The sequence below is a fragment of the Sitophilus oryzae genome, unplaced genomic scaffold, assembly GCF_002938485.1.
Source record: "Sitophilus oryzae breed Bouriz unplaced genomic scaffold, Soryzae_2.0 scaffold_1869_pilon_pilon, whole genome shotgun sequence".
Taxonomy (NCBI): domain Eukaryota; kingdom Metazoa; phylum Arthropoda; class Insecta; order Coleoptera; family Curculionidae; genus Sitophilus; species Sitophilus oryzae.
Genome location: NW_022146578.1, coordinates 1,364,927 through 1,381,444, shown reverse-complemented (window position 1 = coordinate 1,381,444; position 16,518 = coordinate 1,364,927). Strand labels below are relative to the sequence as shown.

At 31.8% G+C, this 16,518-nt stretch overlaps 1 protein-coding gene across 2 annotated transcripts in view; it reads left to right on the top strand.

The window, feature by feature from the left end:
- LOC115883295 (transcription factor sox-2) overlaps positions 1-16,518 on the top strand; it is a 113,402-nt gene that overhangs the window by 23,527 nt on the left and 73,357 nt on the right. The gene's annotated exons all lie outside the window — the stretch shown is intronic.

The following is a 16,518-nucleotide window of genomic DNA, read 5'->3' as shown; positions in this document are numbered from 1 at the left end:
ATTAAGTTAAGAATTTAAAATTAACTTAAGACATGTTGGTAACTAGATATTTTCAAAAACACGCTTTGGCTCTACCGGGTGGTGCATCGTCGTTGGAAACATAGGAAATCGTATAGTGTTTACATAACTTTTGGGTAAATTCTTTACATTTGAACGATGTTTAAACATTGTTTTGCTTGTTTTACACTCTCGTCCTCTATTTTTTTTTTAATGTTGGTAACTCTAACCTACGGTAATGTAGTAGTGTAGACAGCACAACAAATTACATTTGACAATGATTAAATCATAGGTTGATAAAAATAGTATGTAGTATAATAGCAAACTAATAGTATGTTGACAGTTTTAATTTAAAAATTGATGCGGTTTTTCTTAAACTACTTAAAATCCGCTTGTCCAAAATTATTCAAATTTGGCATTCAGCATAGGTAGACCTTTAAAAACTCTCCTTACGACTTTGCTGTAAAATTAATAGGAGAGCCAATATTTGGACAGTTCAAAATTTGCAAGGGATTTCTTATTTTTATAACCACCTGGTATATATAAAACGTAATTTTACTCTACTATAAGCAAAGGCTAGAGCCCCGGTGCTTAGAGGTACAAGTCTCGTGTACCAATCTAAAGGTAAACCTATTTATCAGCCCACTACATTAATAATATTAAAAAAGTTTGAATACTTAGATTAGATTAACTCAATTAACGCAAATGAGCACTTGGGCATTTGGAACTCACTTTTAAGGTTATTGTGCTAGCCACAAGATATACCTTCATAGAATACCGACTATATAGTAGATTGTACCTTGCTACTTTCAAGTAAAAAGGTACACCATTATTATTATTATTTTTAAAACAAAAAAAAGTCTAGCATAGTAGTCTATAGTCAACATCTAGCATACTTTAGCATATTTCATTAGTTTATAGATATACATTGAAGATTTAAAGTATGAATTTTAAAAATGTACCGAATAACTCCATTCTTTTTAATGTTTATTTTCAGTGTACATAATTATAAAATTCACTCTAAATTAACAATAAAATGAAATGAAGTTCAAAAAAATACTGGTAAAAACAAGAACAGATCATAAATAATAAGTCTATATCAGAGGGTTGACGTCCATGTTACTATAATAAATAAACTATTATTTGCCAATAATGATTAATATCCCATGGGATAAAACAAGAGAACTATATAATATGATTAATTATTAAGTAACTTCGTATGACTATAATTAATAATCGCAAACGGTTATTATGAGATACCTAAAAGGCAAATTACAATTTTTTATATGTTTTTGTAGTATTGTTAGACTATGAATTACTTAGATACATATACCTATTGTAGTCATCCTGTAGCCAACATAAATATACAGTCTCAAAATGCAAGTAACATTTATGATTTTATGAAATGTTTTGTCGTATTGTTAGACTATGAACTACCTAGATACCTACAGCTATTTTTGGGCGTCTTGTCGCCAACATAAATATACCTTCCCAAAACACAAATTTAGACTTTTTCTGATAAATTCATGACGAAACTACACAAGAAGACAAACATGTTAAAAAAACTTACTGGACTAAACTGAGAACTAGGCGAAAAAATTAATTACAAAGATTGGTAAAAAAACAGTAAAAGGAAAACTTTTTGGAATACTGGGCCTAACATATTTGTTTTAAAATAAAGATTGACCCCTGATTTCTTTTTTATCTTAACCTTAAGATGACACTTCCAGAGAAATATTATTTTAATATTAAATTGGTGTCTAGGTTGTAATATGAAAGGTCTAAAGTTTTAACACGGCCTCCCTCTTTTTGCTCCAAGATAAGAATTAATTACCAGCAGCGTGGGCCCTTTTCGGCCTAGAAAGATAATTTAATGCTTTGTTCTTGAGTTCGGCAACGAGCCTTTATTTGTCGCTGTAGTATCCTTGTTCTTTTTCAGGAAAATCTGTATAATACATCCGACAAGAAAAGTTTTTTGCCTTTTGTAAACCTTTGTTCTTGTTGTTTTTCTTGCTATGATGGTTTCTGTTGCGGATGGTAATTAAACGTTTAATTATAAAAGTTTTGGTTTCTTCTTATATTTATCACACAGTGTTCTGGTATATGAATGAACGATTTCTTATTTTATTGACCGTCCAGATTAGCCCGGATAGCAAAAAGGAGACGTTAACTTAAAATATTTTTCTATTTACTTTCGACTTGCTTGGTATTATTTTTAAAAAACACCGACTCAAATGAATAAAGAGAAAAAAACATAATACACACTTACAAATAAATAAAAAAAAGGAAATGAAAAGACTCAATCCACATCACACTCCATTTAATAATGTAAAAAGTGTTTGCCAGCTACTAAATTTCATCTCTAAATTAAAGCAAATTGTAAAAGTACCCTTAAATTTAACATTTCATATTTTCTTAATAGTCTAAGATCCGGCTCCATGATTCCCCCGGAGATAGATTTAATCTCGAGATAGGTTTCATTGATTGATAGGACAAATTGCTTAATAACTCGGCCAAAATTTAATATTTTTGATGATTCAAAGTTCATTTAAAAGATGTATGGGTAGCTTTGGGGTGTGAATATGGATAATCTGAAATCAGCTGGGTTCTGGGTTTACTGTTTAGATTTTCCACACAAGACATACCATAGAGGTTTGCTAGTCTGTCTAATGTTTCATTTATTTTATCAGCTATTTTAACTAATTTTGTTAAATCTTCGCCACTTACCATTAATATGGCCTTCATTGTAGATAGTAACTGCTCTAACCAGAGAGTTAGAGAGAAATTTATTGTTATTTAGGCTCTGAATTTTGTGTAGGAGCTGTGAAGATTTCTGATCTCCCATCAGTGCAACTCCTACAAGCAGTTTTTGGATTCTGACTATATCGTTGTCTGCAAATCTGCTAATTAAACGATTTTTGAGTGCTGAATACTTGTCTGTTGCTGGTGGACTGCCTATAAGGTCGGCTATTTCCGCAAGTGTTTCGCAGTTTAGGCTGGCAACTGTATAGTCGAACTTGCAATCATCAGTTGAAATCCCAGCAGTTCGGAACTGACATTCGATTCTGTAAAACCACAGCTCTGGCTCAGCCTTCCAGAATTCAGGAGGTTTGAAACTGACCCTGTACGGTTTATTTATTGGTTGATTGTTTGTTGATTGATTGGAATTGTTTGTTTTAGTAGTGCTAGCTTCTGGATTATTTGTTTGCATGTTTGGTTAATTGGTATTGATTGTCAGTAATTTCAAGCTTCTTGGATCACGTCGACGTCAACAATATGGGTATTTTTGGGTGTGAAAATGATAATCTGAAATCATCTGGGTTTACTGTTTAGATTTTCCACACTAGACATACTCACTTGTTTTTTGGTTTACTGGTCTGTCTTCATTTAATTTGTCAGCCGATGCCGCTATTCTTCTTTTTTTTTCTTGGCACCGATGAACCTGGACGCTGCTAACTTCATGCTTCATATGACGGTGGTCAATCGCCACAGATGGAACCAACAGCTATCACATTTTCGAATTTGTTTGAATTTTGTCATATTTTATAATAATAAAAAAACCGGGCAAACATCCCTTAACCCAAAAATTTTCAGATTTTTACAAACTTATTCACATTTTCACTAATAATAGCTTATTTGTCAAGAGTTTTTTAAGAGTTGTTCTTAGAGTCTCTTTTAGCAACTCAGAAAGTTTGAAGTATTTGTTTAATCACATCATATTAATAAAAAGAACAACTATTCATGAGTGGCTTTTTTGGAATTTTCGAAAAGTGTCATAAACAAAGGAAAATTGCATAATAACTTTATAAGTAATAAACATCAATCAGGAGTTGGCAATCAATTGTAAAAGTTCAAAATTACCTACAATATCTTGCAACTCTTTCAGGGTATATTGTTCTTCTCCATTTTCCGGGATATAATGTTCTACCTTGACCATTTGGTCTGAAATATCAGCATGCAAGGGATGTCCTACGCTGTGGAACATTCAAATTCAAATTCAAATTTCTTTATTTAGACCCCATTAAGTTTTACAGAATAATATTAGTACTAATAAATGTGTGTCTAAAGGGATCGCACCGCGATTAAAAAACCGATACAATGGCACAAAGTGCCAGAGTGGTGCGACCCCAAACTACTTGTGGAACATGACTTATAAAAGTTATGTTACACATGACAGTGCTTATATCTGGCACCAGCACAAAAAAAAATCTTGATAATTAAGCTATTATTAGTGAAAATGTAAATAAATTTGTAAAAATGTGAAAATTTTTGGGTCAAGGAATGTTTCCGTGGTTTTTTTATTATCATAAAATATGACAAAATTCGAACAAATTCTAAAATGTGATAGCTGTTGATCCTACCTTTTAAATAAACTTTAAATCATCAAAAATTATTAAATTTTAGCCAAGTTATTAAACGATTTGTCCTATCAGTCAAGATACGCTTATAAAATCCATCTCCGGAGCCGTTAAAACTTGGAGAGAAAATTCAGAAATCTTCGAGGCGTAATATCTCGAAAACTACTAATTCTACGTAAAAAATGTTAAGGGCCATTTTTGTAGACAATTACCTAAGTTTCCTTTTTGTTCAAAGGAAATTTTTGTACGTTGCATATTTTGGCAGATATTTGCGAAAAACTTATTTTTCGGCCATGTGGGGCCATTTTTTCGGCTAAAGCTGGCTGAGCAGGGTGTTACAATTTTTTCCCCTAAAACTACTCCCCAAAAGGTATACAAATTTTATTAAAAAGTATAAATTATGAAGGCAACCATATGGATAACTTTACTTTGAATCGATTTTGAATCAAGAAATCAGCTACACGAAAAGATAACAAACGATTTTAAAAAAATTGGACTCGAATAGAATATAGGCATTTATGTATCAAGCCTCAAACTAATATTTTTTTTTATTGATTGTTATAAATATTATTTCTATATAAACTGAAATATTCTTAAATATTTCAAAAAATCTCGAAATCGAGCTTAATCAAAAATGACAGATAAAATATTTTTTAGGCATCAATTAGACATGTTTTCATAAATTTGTACAATTTATGAAAATATTGTTGATGCCCAAAAAATATTTTATCTGTTTCCGTTTCATCATATTTTAACCGACAGATCACCGAAGTTAAGCGACGTTAAACAATGCGAGAGGATGGACGGGTGACCGTCTGGAAGTTCTGTCGTGCTGTTGCTCCAAGGCAAGAGTGTAAAATCTATTGACACACACTGCTCATTCGCGCCGGTTCGAGGCCGGATGCGATCGGATAAATCATAAGTAAGAATTGATTTAGACACTCGCCAAGTTAATAGGCCATTGACAATGATATGGCCGAGGACCGCAGTTCGGATTCCGCGTAAAGAAAGTAGACCCCGTCCAGATTAGCCTTAATAGCCAATAAGAGACGTTAACTTAAAATTCTTTTTGGTACTTTACTCTATTTTTTTTTTCAAAACTACCACGCGCTTAAAAAGTTACAAAACCTAAATATATTTTGAAAAATCGTTTTTATCTCAAATATACAATTATATTGTAATTCACCTCACTCTCACTAGGAGCAGACGATAATTAATGTTGGCTACAACACTTTGACGAAAGGGTACGTCTAGATATTACACGATCTCCCGAGATCAAACACCCGGCATCGTGGGGGTGGTTCAGCTAAATGCCGCGCCGCGACGCTGCCAAAACGGGCGATCTGTAATTCGGGCGTCTCGAAGGACCAGCCAATCGGTCGCCTCTTTGTTTCTCCAATGGGGAAACATTGGGGGGAAGGCAGGTACGCAAAAGGGCGCGCGCGATCGATATCGTTTATAATTTATAGCTTTTGGGGGGTATTTCTGATAAGTTATCAGGTTGTATTTCTCGTTTTCTAGTTATAATTAATTTGATTTTGTGCTATACAAATAGAATAGGTAAAAGAAAAATGGTGTAAAAAATAGGTTTGCAGTGGTGTGCAGTACTAATCTAACCAGGGTTAGCAAAAATTGGCAAAATAATAAAATTACAGCAACATAAGTAATTGATATATAATCATTTTTTTCTCGAGATATTTTTTTTTACTTTAATATTCCAATTGAGACAATATCAAGTAAATCAATCTGCCTTCGCGTAAATTATCAACCAACTATCAATCGGATCAATTTTACATTACGATATCCTCAGCATATCGATGCCAGATTTTCCGGTACCTACATATATCACAGGAGTGAACTTATTTTTACTTAAAATTTGTACAGACAGCATCAAAAGAGCTCTATTACTCTCTGTTGAAGCACAAAGGAATGTACTTTAAATCAAACAAACTTGTTTGAATGGCCTAAATCTAGCTATACATGAATATGTAGATATAACCAACGAAAATGTTTTTCCTATAACAAATAATTATAAATAATTTGTAAAATAAATAAATAATTGTTTGGAGTCTAAAGTTGTCTAAAGTTGAAGTAGAAAACTACTTAAACTAGTAGTTGCCGAATCTCTTGAACTCAATCTCTGATCTCAAGATCTATCACTAAGATCTGAGTAGCACGCCATCATTGTGAGTTTTCGGTTATCTATTAAGAGGTGGTAGTTTATAAGGATACGGTATAAGTGATGTTCTAAAAAAAATCACGGATGGAATTCTGAGATTTACATAAACTTCAGTAGGTTTTTCCTTTTTTAATTTTCTTAGTAGTGTTACAATATGTTTATCTTTCCTCCTTTAATATTAAATGTGAATGTTTGAGAGTGTGTATTTGAAGAGAATAAATCATTTGAAGTACCCAAATTTTTGTATTAGTGGTTCTCAGGAACAGTTAACTGTCACAACAGAAAAGAATTGAATTTTCTGATATATTTATATCATCTTTGGTAAATTACTGTCCGGATGTTTCTAACTTTGTTACAACTTCAAGCGATTGACAGCAATAAGGATTGCGAGTCATCGCGTACACACTGGTTATTCGTACTCTTTTTCCTTTTATAGTACTAGTTTCTGGATATTCTTTATGTAAAAGCGATGGATCCATTAGCAGGGTTACGCACTGAGATAGAAATTGACAGGAAAAGTATTAAAGTTATAGCTCTACACTTTCGTATTTTCTAAAAAAAACTATTTTTTAGATTTCTGTTTCAGTGGCAAAGACACATAAAATGAGCCTACTCCTATTATAACCATATTTGCAACTAAAATTTTATCATTACCCATTTGATATTTTTATAATTTGAGGAGAACGTTAAATGTACAGAAGATTTAGTCTAAAAAGCGTCATATTTCAAAAACTACCCGGAATTGAATATGGCATTATTGTATTTTTGTAATGACGATTTAATGGAAAATAAACTAACCTAAAAAGTATATAGCATAAGTTTTAAGTATTTTTAATGGCTTAAACTTAAAACATACATAAAATAAATGTGTCATTGTACCTATATTAAAAAATGCTATGGTTTGCTAAATTCGCAGTAATTAAAAGAAATATATTTAATCATGATTCAAGCTTAATCCTCCTAAGTTTAATAAACTTTTCCATTAAATATATTATTTAATCTCAAAATTATATTCGAATCATCCAACCATGAAACACAACTAAAAAAGCCTCACAGACGTAATTATACAGGACACTGAGTTCACCCTAGCTAGTCTTCTGAAAAGTGAAATTAAAAATGACAGCCTGATCTTATCAAGCCATCAATCGCCGCACCCTTTTGTCTACCTACGTTCCCCCAGTGTTTCCCCATTGGAGAAACAAAGTAGCAACCTATTGGCTGATTCTTTTACACCCTGATTTGAACCTTCCCTGTTTTTCAACCCTTGTTTTATCTATATCTCCTGAAGTAATATGCAATCAAATGAAAAAAACGCAATGGAAATTTTTCGTCAAATTTGTGAAAAAAGTGTTATATTTTTTTACTTACTTTACTTACATCATACACAAAAAAGTGTTTATTATTTTTGTAATGCTACTGTCATTGAAAAATCATATTATTATTGTTTATTGACGTTCACTCTAGTAGAGACGTGTTGTTTAAAAGCGAATATCTCAAAAAAAAAATAAAACTATTAAGATGAATCAAAAAAACAACTATCAAGAAAATATACACATATATGACAAAATTATCTTTAAATTCCTTGCTTTGTTATCGTACTTCACAGGGTGTTTCAAACTTTCACCAAAATATCAACATTTTGTTTTTCCTCGTATAATCGACAGATGACCACTTTCATTTTTAATTTAGAAAGAGATATTAAAAAGTCAATTAATTTAGCTACAAATTGCTTAAAAAATCATCAAAATCGGTCCACTATAACAGAATATATAAAAATTTTGAATACATACCGGTGAATGTATATCAACTTTAATTCGTAAACTCAGTTTATTATATAATTTTGTATTTGGCTTCTTATACAGTGTTAATCGAAGGGTTGATTTTTACCCTAACTTTACAAACACAACCTTAACAAACACCCCGTGGAATAATTTCGTGAGTAAATTTTCCTGAAACATTATTTTTCGGTCAAAACCATGATTCCTGAGTATATTGAATTTTAATTTATGTCAACACATACGTTGGTTAATTTTTAAGCGTAATATGAACTTGCCACCAACAATTTTCAATTTATTGTTACATTTTTATGTTATTTTTTAATATGACGAGGTGGCACTGGTGACTATTGTCATAATGTCATATCGCCAGTTTACATCTTATGTACCTATACGATTACACCTGATGTACCTAACGACAAACAGTTAATACACTCACATTCTTGCCTCGAACCTCCTGATGCCCACCTGATACCAACGTCTTGTTCGACCCGATGTTAAATGACGGTCCTGCAAAGGGTTGATTCTGATATACCGATGGTCTAGACCAGTAGTTTAGCGGTTCATACCACTACCACATTTATGCTTATTTAGGCTTATTGCGACGAGTTTGTGTAAAACGCTCCACAATCCACGAACCAATGGGCACCTATCTTAGCATTCTACAGGCAGAAATCTACGCTATCGAAAGATCCTTACAACTTATCTTAGATAAGAACTATCGGGAACAAGAAATAGCCATCTTATCTGATAGTCAAGCAGCGTTAAAAGCGACCAACTCAGTATCAATCAATTCGAAATTCGTCAAAGAATGCATAGAGAAGCTGAATAAATTAGGCAAACAAAACAAAGTCCGCCTACTCTGGGTGCCTGTTCACCAAGGGATAAAAGACAATGAAAAAGCAAATGATCCAGCTAGAAAAGGAGCGAACACTCCACTAACTGGACCAGAACCGTTCTGCTTCCCAAGTGGTAACCAACTAAAGGCGGAACTCAAGAACTTGGAAGACTCCATCCGCAACCTAGAATGGGAATCTAAGACACTCGAAGAAATTTCTGACGGCCTACGACCAAGAAAAATCAAATATCTTCCTGGATTTAAGTAAGAACAATATTCGGATTGTCACGGGGTTTTTAACAGGACACTGTCTCCTCAATGAACACCTCAGTAAATTGAAACTAAGAAGAAACGGCGAATGCAGATTCTGTGGGAAAAATGGGGAAACATCAGAACACCTCATCACTGAGTGCACCGAGACGACAACCATTCGTCCCATGAACTTTGGTACGACTGATATTGGAGATGGAGAACTACCCTCTGTAAAACCGTCCCAGATACTGGCTTTTGTCAAAGCAATGGGACTGTGTGATGAATTATAACTCAAGAAAGGGGGACACAATAAATCTGTAAGGTCGCAGTGATTAACCCCCCTCCCACTCATTCTAGATTCTAAATTCTAATCCACGTTTTATCGCAGAGCGTATTACCTAGCGATATATTCATAATTCCGCCCATCTTACAAGAGCAACGGCTTTTGCACAATCTTCGACACTATGGACCATATTCAATCGTAGGTATGCAAAATGTAACTATCAATTACAACATTAGTCACCTCAGTTACCTAATATGCTAACATGCGAGCCAAAAAACAAAATGCTCAGAACACATGGTTCTGACCGAAGCATAATGTTTTAGGAAAATTTACTAGCGAAATTATTGCACAGGATGTTTTAAATTTAAGGTAAAAAACAACCCTTCTATTAACCCGGCATAATAAGCAAAATACTAAAATTTATATAAAAAACCGAGTTTACGAATTAAAGTTCATATATTTATATACCGAATAAATTTGTAGGTTGTATATACCTATTTTTTTCTAGAATGTAGAATGTATAACTCATCATACAATCTCAGGGCTTTGACAAAAGCCAGTATCTGAGACGGCTTCACAGAAGCCAGCTCTCCATCTTCGACATCAGCCGTACCAAAGTTTATGGCACGAACGGTTGTTGTCTCGGCGCACTCAGTGATAAGGTGTTCTGGTGTTTCTCCATTTTCCCCACAGAATCTGAATTCGCCGTTGTTTCTCAGTTTCAATCTACTGAGGTGTCCGTTGTGGAGAGTCTCCTGTTGGAAACCCCGTGACAGTCCGAGGATTGTTCTTACTTAAATAAAATCAAATCTTTCATTTTTCTCGGTCGTAAGTTTCGAGGAACTTTTTCGAGTGTCTTAGACCTTGAAGAATTCCCATTCGAGGTTACGGATGGAGTCCTCCAGGTTCTTCATTTCCGCTTCAAGCTTGTTTCCGCTTGGAAAGCAAAACGGTTCTGGTCCAGATAGTGGAGTGTTAGCTCCTTCTCTAGCCAGATCGTTTGCTTTTCCATTGTTTTCTATCCCTGGGTGAGCGGGGACCCAGAATAGGAGGACTTTATTTTCTTTGTCTAATTAATAATAATAAAATAATATTATTATTAATATTTTCTTCTAATCCTAGACTCAAGTCTAATTTACCACAATACACCAAAACATTTAATTTTAAACCATCGAGACATATTTAGCTAACTAAGTTAGCGTCATCAGCAAATGATTAGATTTGATTATTAGATTGCTTTACTTAATCACCTGCTGATGATGCTAATTTAGTTAGTGATAATAATACCCTAAAAAAATAAAGAAATAGGGCTAAAAATTTAAAAAGTATAACACTTGCACAATATAAAAATATAAAAAGTATATCGGTTGCGTTTTTTTTTGTATCTGACTTTAGAAATAAGAAGAGAACCACCAGATCTAAAGCTCGAAGTGGAATAGGATATTACCAGCTCGTAAAATCTAATCTTATCTATCACTAATAACAATCTTCGCCACACAAATTGGTAATATCTAACTTATTAATATACGGGTATTTCATAAACCTACCAACAATAACTTGTCCCCAAAAAAATCATCGTTATAATTTTTAATTCACTTCACATTTAATAGGCACTTGAGAGGCCCATCCTTCTTAACCGAATTGAACGAAACCGCGACTCTTGCACCACAATGACAACAACAACAGCTGCGCCGCAATCGACAGCCAGCCCGAAAATTCCCCTCACAATGAACTCATTACGGCGTCTAAGCGCACCATCAAAAATGCATTTCTATCAAAGTGGGCCGGACTTAAGCAGAGAAAACACTCGACTGCCGACCGGCAGCTGTCGACTGTCACTTGTCTGTCAGTAGTCGTTTCAATAGTGGTAGTAAGAATATTTAGACCATGTATATTATATTAGCTAGACACTGACTTTAAAAGAACTGAAAAATAGTACATCTATGGAGTCTTAAATTTGTAGTTTAAATACTCAAATATTATTTCCACCAAAATGAAAACTAAATTATGAAAATAATGAGGTATATTCAATAAATAAACAACTTTTTGAAACATTCTCTATTATATATATATATATATATAGTATATATATATATATATATATATATATATATATAGTATATAAAGTATATATATATATATATATATATATATATATATATATATATATATATATATATATATATATATATATATATATATATATATATATATATGGTAGTTTTAATGAAAACTCTGATTAAGTTTTCATTTGGGTTTTTCATATTTCTATTTCATTTTTAAAGGAAATAACCAAACGTTTCGGGCCAACATTACAGCCTTCATCAGTGTAGCTAGTGTCTATAACAAAATGCCAATTTCAAATTAACTTATCACAAACATCTGTTAATTTTTTTTTTTTTTTTTTTTTTTTTTTTTTTGGAGAAACACATTATTTATACAAATCACGAATACATAGTAAAATTAAGAGTCAAGTAGTTTATGTATAAAAAACCTTAAGTAGCTAAGTGTGACAAAGTTTATGTAATAAACACAATAATTATTTACAAAAATTATTATTTTTTTTTTCATACTTATTTACCCGCTATTGAAAGTTAAAAATAAAATCTTACAACACTCACCAAAATCAAAAAAACAGTGCCGAACATAATCCAAAAATTACATAGAACAAATTCACAAACACACACAGCATAATGTTTACTATAATTAATAAAACTAATATCAACTTGTCAGAGGATGGCTACATATTTTTTTTTTAAATGATTATTCGTAAGACCAAAACGATCCACGTATGTATATTGACTACGGCTGAAATCGCACTAAACCTAATTTATATTTCATTGGCCAATAAACTGTAAAAACACTATTCTTTTTATGGTTTCCAAAATATTACTTCTTATATATACATGATTTTTTTTTATATAAAACAGGGAGAAAACAATAAACAAATTAATTTAACAAACTAAAATACACTTGATTCAAGTTTTTTATGTCAGTTCTATCATTCATAGATTCAGGTTCTTTTTTAATATAGATCATTTCCAAAAATTCTCTTTTATGCTTGTTGTATTCAGTGGCTAAAATTTTGGTCTCCTGATAATTCATTTTGTGATTTGTCGTGCTTTCATGTTTAGTCAGAGCAGTTTTATTTTTTTTGTCATACTTATGACCTTTTAACCGGTTTTCTAAATATTGTGCTGTTTGACCAATGTAGACGTTTGGGCAGTCTTGACAGGGAATTTGGTATACTATATGAGTTTTTTTATTAGTAGGTATTTTACTCTTTAGGCGACTAAAATGCTTTTTTAACGTGTTATATCCCTTGTGACATACGGAAATATTGCTTTTTTTGAGTAAATTTTGGAATCCCTCAGACACTGTTCTTATATAGGGGAGTGGTAGATATCCGTTGTCTTTTTTGTTTTTATTGCTACTAATATTTGAGTTTATTTGTTGTTGATTTTCTAATAGTTTTTTTTCCTAGATTTTATGATACCATTTATTAATTTTTCCGGATAGCTATTCTTCATTAAAACTTCTTTGATTTTTTTTAAGGCATTTAATCTGTATGGAGGATCACTAAGGATTAAAGCTCGGTCTGTCAAGCCAATAACCACAGATTTTTTTTGGGATATGTGATGTTGAGAGTGGAAATTTAAGTATCTGCCGGACCATGTATTTTTTGTATACCATTCTGTTAAAACTTTATTATCACTGTGATGTAATGTCATATCGAGAAAGTTGATTTTGTTATCTGTCTCTTTCTCGATAGTGAATTGTAGTTTATGGTTATAACTATTGAAGGACGTTAGTATAGAGTTGCATTTATCATTTGGTACTGCAGTAATAACGTCATCAACATACCGATAATAAAACGGAATAGAAAAATTAAGATTTGGTATTATTGAGTCTTCTAGATCTTCTAGAACCATTTGTGCAATAACGCTTGAGATTGGCGAGCCCATTGCACACCCTTCGATTTGTTTGTACACTTGTTGTTCGTACATAAAATAAGTGGAGGTAAGACATAATTCTACTGCTTGTTTAAAATCTTGTATAGGAATATCTGTAAATTCTTCAATTTCATTCCATCTTTTTTCGACAATTTATTATATATATATATATATATATTAATTTCGACAGAATATTTAATTACAAGGTTCAAGAATAATAAATTTTCCAAGTATATATATATATATATATATATATATATATATATATACATATATATATATATATATATATATATATATATTCATAACTCAGCTATATATATATATATATATATATATCTATATATATATATATTTATATATATATATATATATATATATGCTGGTTTATATATATATATATATATATATATATATATATATATATATATATATATATATATATATATATATATATATATATATATATATATATATATATATATAATAGAGGATGTTTCAAAATCCATTTACCATCTCTGGTGGGGCGATTCCTCACTTAAAGATAAGATTTAATTTTTATAATAATATAGGTCTGATTCTGCTTTGTTTCGTAGCTACAGGAGGTTAATCTCTTTTTTTTTCTTCATTTTTTTAGATTTATTATAATTTTCTTCATAGTGATTTTAGTGATTCGAATGAAATTTGGAGAGTAAAAGTTACTATAAGTGCTACATATTTTAAAAATATTCCAATGATAACCCATATAAACAGGTACGTTTATATGGGTTATCATTGGAATATTTTTCTAAAAAATACATGTGCGCCTCTTTTGCTTGCAGACTGGCTGTCTTTTCTCTTTTTACATAAATTGTGTAAAAAAAGAAGCCCATTGGACAGATTGGCGCATGTCCGAAAGGTACCTTACTTAAAATTAATTGCAACCTTGTCGCCTCAAAAAATATTTTCCATTATTTTACACCCCTATTTGGAAATGACAAGTAAACAAACTTCTTTGAAATAATTACAGAATTCGTAAAAAAATAATTTTATCGACCAAACCTGTTTCAGTTTTAAAATTAAATTTTTAAATTATTATACCTGTGTTATAAACAATTAACATCCGCCCCCCACCAATTTATCGCTACAATTAAAGTTTATAATGTTCTTTTAATTAAACAAAAAATATTAAATATATTAATTCTTATGCCAACTTATTTTATAAATTAGATCTTTAGAAATTTCTGCTATTATCGATTATATTCTAATCTCCCTACCTCGGTTAATTCTGATTTAAGCAAAAAAAGTATAGATATTTTAATGGAGAATTTGACGCTCTACAACTTTTATTTGATTTTTTTCTTTCTAATCCTGGTCACTTTCCCAAAATTTGAAAAAAAGCAATTTTTCACCCCTTCCCGAGGGTGAATGTAAAAGTATGTGAATTGAGAATTTGACGCTCTATAACTTTTATTTGATTTTTTCTTACTAACCCTAGTCTTCTTCTTCTTAAGGTGCCGTGCAGATTCCTGCGTAGGCGTTCATATTTTTCTTCCTCATCAGATGGTTCTATTAAATGCAGCGACTTGGAGTGCCTGTCCAATGACGAATATTTTTCAGCCAGGATTCGACCTATACCCCTTTTGCCCCCCTCTATTTTACTCAGGAGAATCAGCCGCTGAAAGTGATAGCGTTCTCTACGTAGTATGTGTCCCAAATCGGCTATTTTCCTCTCGTTGATGATTTCGAAGAGTTCACGTTCTTCTAGACCAGCTCTTCTGAGAATGTCTTCATTCCTTTTTTCCATAATTTGTCACCCCTTCTCTGGGGTGAATTTAAAACAATCTAAATTAATGTTTATAATTTTCCAGCAAATTGAAAGAAAATGTTAAACATCTGAATTTTTCAGCAACTTATGACTTTTTTTTAAATTTCTACTATGATCCTCTAGCTTCTAGCCACCCTATCTCGGTTAATTTTGATTTGAGCAAAAAAGTATAGAGATCATTTTTATGTAAAATCTGACGCTCTACAACTTTAATTTGAACTTTTTTTCTAGTCCTTAACGTTTCTTCGAAATTGCGAAAAAAAAATACTTTTTTCTACAAACGTCAAAAAATTACAAGGTTCGCGAATTGATAGCAATGTGCGAAGTGACACTTGTTTTCATATTCCTACGTTACCATGAGACGGTGCGCGAAATGCCTATTTCGCACACTGCATGTAAATTATATGGGTTTTTGGAAGTTTGATTTTTGGAAAATGAAGACTAAATCATAACTAATTATTTAACACTACACCTCAAACCAGTACACAAACCAATATTTAATCCCAAACTAGATAGTTCTGATTTTGCTTAATTGAGATATGGGGGTTTTGGGACTTGAGACACTATCCAATTTTGATGTAGAGGAAATTTTATTTGATATTTGAATTTTATTGTTGATAGATAATAATAATTTTTAGGGATATCCCGATTTTAATGTTTGTAGAAAAAATGTTGTTTGCAACTCGTGCGCGAACTACTTTGGTGATCTCGATTTTTCAACTCGCCTACACCTCGTTAAAAAATTCAAGTATCGATCAAAGTGGCACTTCGCGCACTAGATACAAAAAGAACTACCTTTCACTCCCTTCTTGTGGGTGAATTTAAAAAAATCTTTTTCAGTTCGTTTTTAGATCTGTCAAAGTAACTTATACCAAAAATTCAAGTTTTTCCCAAACATTCGTATTTGAAGGCCTATTTTCTTGGACTATAAATGAAAAAAAAATAAGACTTTATACCCCAGTAACTAAGAAACAAAGCAGAATCGGATATATGTTGATATAAAAAATAAATCTTATTTTTTCATGGAGAATCTCCCCACGAGGCACACGTTTTTTGAAACACTCTGTAAATGCATA